This window comes from Canis lupus, chromosome 15 (assembly GCF_003254725.2).
Source record: "Canis lupus dingo isolate Sandy chromosome 15, ASM325472v2, whole genome shotgun sequence".
In the NCBI taxonomy this organism is placed as follows: Eukaryota; Metazoa; Chordata; class Mammalia; order Carnivora; family Canidae; genus Canis; species Canis lupus.
Genome location: NC_064257.1, coordinates 32,065,973 through 32,073,251, shown reverse-complemented (window position 1 = coordinate 32,073,251; position 7,279 = coordinate 32,065,973).

Sequence of the window (7,279 nt, the reverse complement as noted above, 5' to 3'; positions counted from 1 at the left end):
CCTAAATATTGACTCCTTCCTTATCAGGGCCTGGCTTCCCTTTTGAGGTATGGATTCCTAACTAAGTTATTTGTGACCAAGATTTCCTGCTAATTTGTTGGCCTACCTGTAATTCTCTGGATTTGAGATTTATTACCTATAGCTTCCAGTCCTAGCTATGCTTTTCAGGACCTAGATATTTTGTCTCTTCACAGTGTCATAATTGCAGATATTTTTCTGAAGAATCCTTTTTACAATTTTGTAGAAGATATTCCATGAATTGTAGAGAAGTGACTCTATTAATTAGAGTCCTAGAATTACTAGGACTCTAGTAATTACTAAATCCTAGAATTACTAGGATTCTGGTCTTGGAGACCAGACTTCTCTATACAGGGCATGGGTATGGTTTCTTGTTTTTTGAATCTTTTGGACTTGATCTCCTAGCTTCCTGGCTATGACCAATTTCTCCCTGGCACCTGTAACTAACTAAATCCTAAGTCCTTACAAAATGGTTAATCTCAAAATCTAACTTCCAAGCTAGTACTCTTTCCAGTGTTTCTGTTTCTAGAGTTAATAATAAAACTTGAGTGATACAGGTAATTCTGGAAAGAGGAGATTTGAAAATAAAATTACCCAGGAGAGTACCTCAATTATCAATTTTGTCTTGGCACCAGCAACAGAGCCCGAATGATCTTTGCCAAATCTTTCAACTTATTGTTTACCAACCCTTAAAATGTTTATTAAACGGAGATTATAATAATGATAAATCCCAGAGAGCATTGTGAAGGATTACACAAAAATGATAATGGCATGCTTTGTTAATGTTAAATGATAAATACCTAACTCCGTTAGGATTGTACTCTGGATCAAATGAAGTGATGAATAACATAGCTATTGGAAAATGTAAAGTATGGCTTTTGTAGGACTTAAATCTCAGATATGCAAGAAATGGCTTTTGCATTACTTTTTGTAAATTAACCTACTTTTAACTCCAAGGCTCAATTTCACCATATTGTCTAGGAATCCTCTAGCCTTCCCAAAATAGCACCAGAGAATGGGAGGTTTGAATTTTCCTGAAAACAGGGAAGAGCCTGTCATCTCCCAGGGTTATGTGGTCACTTCTGACTTTGTCACTCTCCAAGAGATCCCCAGGAGGTCTGGAAGCTCTCTGATGGTTGTATAACATTCCCAGGTGGGAATTTTTGGAGGGTTGGGGGAACTTGGTGTCTGCTCTCTCTGGATCCACCTCATTTCTGTGGGCTTCCAATGCCTCCTGTTGAACTCTGGAGTCATCCTGCCTCTCTGCCTCTCCAGCATTCATCCAGAGGCTAGGCCTCCAGACCCACTTTTCTGGGACACACAGTCAGTGAGACCCTGTTTCGGTTTATTGGTGTGGGCCTGAAAAGTCTTCAGCTTCTTGTCTTGCCACATCCCTCCTCAAAGGGGTGAACCCGAGGCAGAGTCTGTTTCCCCCTGGAATGGAAAGCATGGGTACAAAATGAAAGGGAAGCATGGGTACAGAATGAGAGGGAAATAGGAAAAAAATATTTCTTTAAAAATACACAATCTGTGCAGACGTCCCTGTGAGGCTTCCTATTACTGATGACCAGTTGTGGCAAGGAAGCAGCACTGGTGTCTTGTGAGGGCTGCTTTAGGCTTCTAGACGGTTGAGGGAGGTGACTTCCTGTGTGCTTTCGGCTCAAGCTTCAGAGTTGTACCACAAGATACAAGAGGCTCTCACTTTCTTTTGTGCCATCTCTTCCCTGAGCACCCTGAGGATGACACAGTGGCAGCCTTCAGGGCTGGGGCTTAAGCAGGTCAGCAGCTGACAGGCATAGGGAGATAAGGTACTTGGCTCTCATGGCCAAGGGCCTCTTTTGCTGCAACGGCTCCAACCTCCTTCTAGAAGAGCCACCCTACACCCCTTCATGGGCAGTTGCAGCTACATCCTTGGTGATGGATTCCTTTAACTGGCTCTGGGCTGATATGACAAAGCCAAGACTATAAAACTCACAAAAGTACTGCAAGAGAACAGAACCTACATCCCCCACCCCCCCCCCCCCCCCCCCCCCCCCCCCCGCCCCCAGACATTTCATGCTGAAAACCACATCTACACAATCCTCTGGAGATTTAGTTGTTTAGGACTCTACACCTGCTAGCTTTGTGGCTCTGCCTGTGATTCTCTGCACTTCAGATTTATTATCTACAGCCTCCGGTTCTAGCTGTGCTTCTCGGCATATCAATACTTTGTCCATCCATAATGTCTTAATTCGATTTTTTTTTTCTTTTTCCGAAGGAGACTATCCTAAACTGAGCACATGTACACACATACCAGTACAAAAGAAAGAAAGGGAAAGAAAGGGAAGGGAAAGAAAGGAATGGAAAGGGAGGGGAAGAGGAGGAAAAAAATGATGCACTATCATTCCAGTTTTTGTACTGTTAGGTGCACAGGCCACTCCTCTCAGCAAGCTCCCCCTGCCCTCCCCCCACCCCATCCATGTTTTATGGCAAAGGATCTAATACAAGCTCATAAAGACAGTTGGGACCAATAATTAGCAAATGCAATATTTTACGACAGACTATGCGTTTCCTTAAAGGGGGAGCTCTTGAGAAATATTGCTCCTTGATTACACCTGATTACACAATAAAAATGATTCCATTTTTATTGTTTGATGTTTGATTTTCTTAGGCCTTTTATACCACACCAAGAACAAAGTTTCAGGTTTTAGTCACTAATCGCTTGTCATAAAAGCTATATTGGAGACCAAAAGAAAAAAAAAAAAAGAGGGTGAACCCGTAGTTTTCTGGGAAGAGAAGATATAGAAAATTTATGTGTTATCTGTATTTCTTTTGCCAACACTATGCTGGACTTGGTAACTGTCCAGGTTCCCTACGTAAGCGGTGCAAGTGTGGGTCCTTGTGCCTGCCCTAAATGCTCGGGCCGTCTGTGAATAACCTGGTCAAGAAAGCCAGTTGAAGGCCACGAGATAGCTTCTGAGCTCCTCCGTGTTATGCAACCTTCCCAGTGTTGACTGTGGCAGCATTTGTCCCCTGCAGCACTTCGGGGGCCTGCGAAGTCACCCGTGCTGTTGAGGGGTGCCTTGCTTCACAGTGATGACCCGAAGCCTGCTGCTTGAGGGCTGCCAACACTACCTCCCCACTCCCTTTTGTCCTACCTGGAAGGCACCTACCAACCCCGGTTTCTCCTTTCTTTTAAGACTTCAAGGAGGAAAAGAGGCTCTGAAGGGGCTCGTTAGCTGTGTCACAGCGGCCCCTGCAGGCTCAGGGTGCGCAGGTGGCCCAAACTCGCAGGTCCGCGCCTTTGCCTGCACCCTAGTCGCCCAGTAGTTTGCTTATCTTGCGACCTCTCGCAGCATCAATCAGGAATTGCTTGACCCTGAGAACGGGAGCTGTTTCTGATGCCTAAAAACCAAAGTTTCCGGAGCGGACTGCCTACGAGGCGAGGCCCACGAGTCTTTGTTTTCTCTTTGTGCGATTGAAGGGGGGACTCGTGGACGAGTTACTTTCTGTGCCCCAGCAAGTCCGCATTAGAGAACTTGTGCATAGCCATAATCCAGCGCCTTTGATCGCTCCCCCCCCCCCACTCGGGAAGAGAAAATGCTTGCAAAAAAAAAAAAAAAAAATAGCTGAAATCTCAGGAAGAAAGAAAAAAAAATTTCCTAGCGCTCTGGCTTTTCTGGGTTTGCAAATGTGCACGGCTCAGGCACCCGGATGATTCATCCCCTGCAAGCCTAAGCGCCCCATTTGTTTTGTAGATCTCACTACCCCCTTTGTTCTGCTTCAAACCTTTCAGAGGGCTGAAATGCATTATTACCTTGTTAAATCTCAACCAAAATCATTTCTACAGCCTGAAGCTGTTTTGACGTGGGTTGAGCATCTCACACACAAAAGAATGGCTTTTGTTCCCAGAAGCGCTCATTGGCTGAGTGGCCTTTGCGCCGAGCCAATCAGAAACCAGTTGTTAGGCCTGGCTGGCTATTTTTAGCTTCACTGGGGAAAAAAAAATACTTGGTGGTGGAGGGGGTGAGCTGGAGAGGGAAAGTGGCGTACAGTAAAAAGCAAACAGCAAAACGCGTTTTGGATGGCACGGCGTGTTTGGCATTCTTCCTTGAATTACTCATGCACTGTTACATTAGCACGTGTTTTTTGGTAAACAACAAACAGAACTAGGACTGCATCTCCTGGTGTCGAATTATCTATTTAGCGAAGAAACAGAGAGTCTAAGAAATAGTCAATATTACCTTTTTATCCAAAAGCAACACACTGTATCGTGTAGTTTTTTTTTTTTCTTCTTTTTCACAAACACGCAAAAATGCCTGTTACCATACAGAGAAAAAAACCTGGGAGTTTTTTTTTCCCCCCAAAGAATTTTTTTTTTATGAATTTTTATCTTGGGTTAATAGAAATTTTCAGTGACCTGTTCATTGAAACTTATAGAGTCATAGGAGCATCCTTCCCTCTTGCCCTTTAAAGACGTATATAAATGTACAGTCGAGTATGCACAGCACATGGTGTGTAGCAATTAAAATCATAAATATTCAGTATGTTTTATGCCTGGATATAAAGCATTCTTTTGAGCATGTTCTTTCATTGAAGCCATTACTCAGTAGGCAAAGAAGCGTTACCCCCCCCCCATGCTCTTGAGGTGACAAAGCATTACAACACACTGATTTGTTAATTATCTAATATCAGAAAATGAAAGTTGCCAAATGGGAAAAGTTGGGGCTGAAACTGATTTTCTAGAAGACATCTATTTAACTGGGGAAAAAGAGCCACGCTGAACCAAAATTTTATACCAAATCAATTTTATTAATAGGAAAGACAATCTCTTCCTGGAAAGAAAGAGAGAAAGAGAGAAAGAAAGAAGAAAGAAAAAGAAAGAAAGAAAGAAGAAAGAAAGAAAGAAGAAAGAAAGAAAGAAAGAAAGAAAGAAAGAAAGAAAGAAAGAAAAGCCAAGCCAAGCCAGATCTATGTCCAATTCTTAAGACATGTTTCAAATGGTAGATTTTCCCAATATTTCTTAGTTAAGCTTGGGACTGTGACTTCATGCGCTGCTGTGATTTGTTTCATTGTTTTAAGAAAAATCCCCTTTTGCCTCTAGTTGTAAGACATCAGATTGCCGTTTAGACATGTGTGAGCAGGGAATCTGGATCACAGGCTTTCTGAGAAAACTGGAAAGCTTCAGGAAGGAGACAAGATTCAAGAGCTAAGCCTAGGATTACAAAAGTGATTGGCTGTGGTCTTCTGTGAGCCAGGATGGCCTAGTATCCGGTGGGCAGAGGCCAAGGAATTGACCAAAAATTGTACCAGAGTGAAGAGAGTAGTACAAAAAAGTTTTGGGAGGAAACCATCCTTGTTTTCAGCAATACAGAATATAGTGTTCAGGAAAAATGTCCCCTGGGTTTCTGAAGATGGATTTGAGTAGCTGAAATAAGGCACTTTGGAAAGAGTTATCTTTTTCATTCCAACATCAATTTGGTGCACACTGGGACAGGTTTTAAGAAGGCAGCTATACAATAGCTCCCAGGAGTTTAGCTAGGTTTTTGTAGACAACCAGCTGCTAACAATTTCGTTTAATATGCAGTCTTAGTAAATTAAAGGAATCTGACAAATCAAGCCCCAGCATGATTCTTATTTGTTTGCCGTGGTGGAGCATGTTGAACCCCAGCAGAAATTAATCCATTGCAATTTTTCTCTTCCAGACTGGCATTTTATTTGCACGCTTCCTTGTGCCAGGTGTCTTTTGCTCCTGACTTGGTCACCTGAACAATTCCTTAGTTTAATATTTCCCTGCCTAAAAACCAAATGTGTCACAATAGTAACACTCTTAGGATCATGTGAATGTCCAGTTCTGTCTATGTGTTTCTATTTAAATTCCTGAAAGGCAAAAGAATAAAATATAAAATAAAATAAAATAATAAATAAAATAAAATAAAATAAAATAATAACATAAGTCTTCTCCTTCTGCATCTTAGCCTGTCTGTGTAGTAGTTGGTTAGCCTCAAACTTGCATGGTGTACATTTTGTCTCCGGTGGAGACAGAGATCCTTGTCCATTGGAAATAAGGAGGCAAATGGAGGAGAAACATGCGACTTTGCACACTTAGCTACATCTTCATGGGAGGGACGTTCAGAAAAGGGAAGGGTGCTCGCTGGGTGCCCAACAGATAAAGGAGATACTGAGTGACTGGGGATGTCACACTTTATTTATGTGAGTTTCAAGTTTTTATTTAAATTCCTGTTATTGGGGTCCCTGGGTGGCTCAGCGGTTTGGCGCCTGCCTTCGGCCCAGTATGTGATCCTGGAGTCCTGGGATCGAGTCCCACGTCAGGCTCCCTGCATGGAGCCTGCTTCTTCCTCTGCCCGTGTCTCTGCCTCTCGCTCTCTCTGTGTGTAACTCATGAATAAATAAATAAAATATTAAAAAAATAAAATCCTGTTATTTCATATAGAGTGTAGTATTAGTTTCAGGAGTAGAATTTGTGATTCATCATTACATATAACACCTAGGGAGCATCATTTATATTTATTTCACTTTCCTCCCCTCTACCCACCATGCTCTCCTGTTGCTTGTGGTAGTAGCTATAAAAAGTGCCCGCTAAAGGATAATTGTTTCAGTGTTAGTTGTGAAATAACTGGAATTTCACCATTGAAATTGAGTTGAAATAACTGGCTTTCACCATTCACACCTGTCAGTGTGTGTGTATAGCCAATAAACTAAATGAAATTGTAATACGCCAAACTATAGTTTTCTGGTGATGAAGTAGCCATATTCGCAGAGGAATGAAGGTTCCAGTGTTGCTGGCGAAACCATGAAGTAAGCCAAGTGTGTCACAGGTGCCTCTGGCATCTCCTGCTTCTTTCTCACCTCATGGGTGCAGTGTTTTCATGTTTTGTGTTAAATCTCCCTTCTGTGTAGCCTCTCTGCAGACTAAGCCTACCCTCACTCCCCCAAATAATCCCTCCTCATGCTTCAGACTTGGGGTTAGGAATGAATACAGGAACACTTTTTTCTCTCTCTCTCTGTCTCTGGATTAAACAGAAAACACATGACAGCTTTTGCTAAAGTGATTCATTATTAGGTGTGTGAGTGTGTGTGTGTTACTGTGCCATTGAACACAGGTGTGTGGAAGGTGCCTGAACATGCCACAGGACACATTCATTGTGTTCCTGCATTGTCATCGCTTCAGTCTGATTAATTTATGGTCCCATAGAAAATCTCCCGTGTGAATTTCATGAGCTTTGCTGAGCTCATTGTGCAGAAAATCAGTCTGTATATT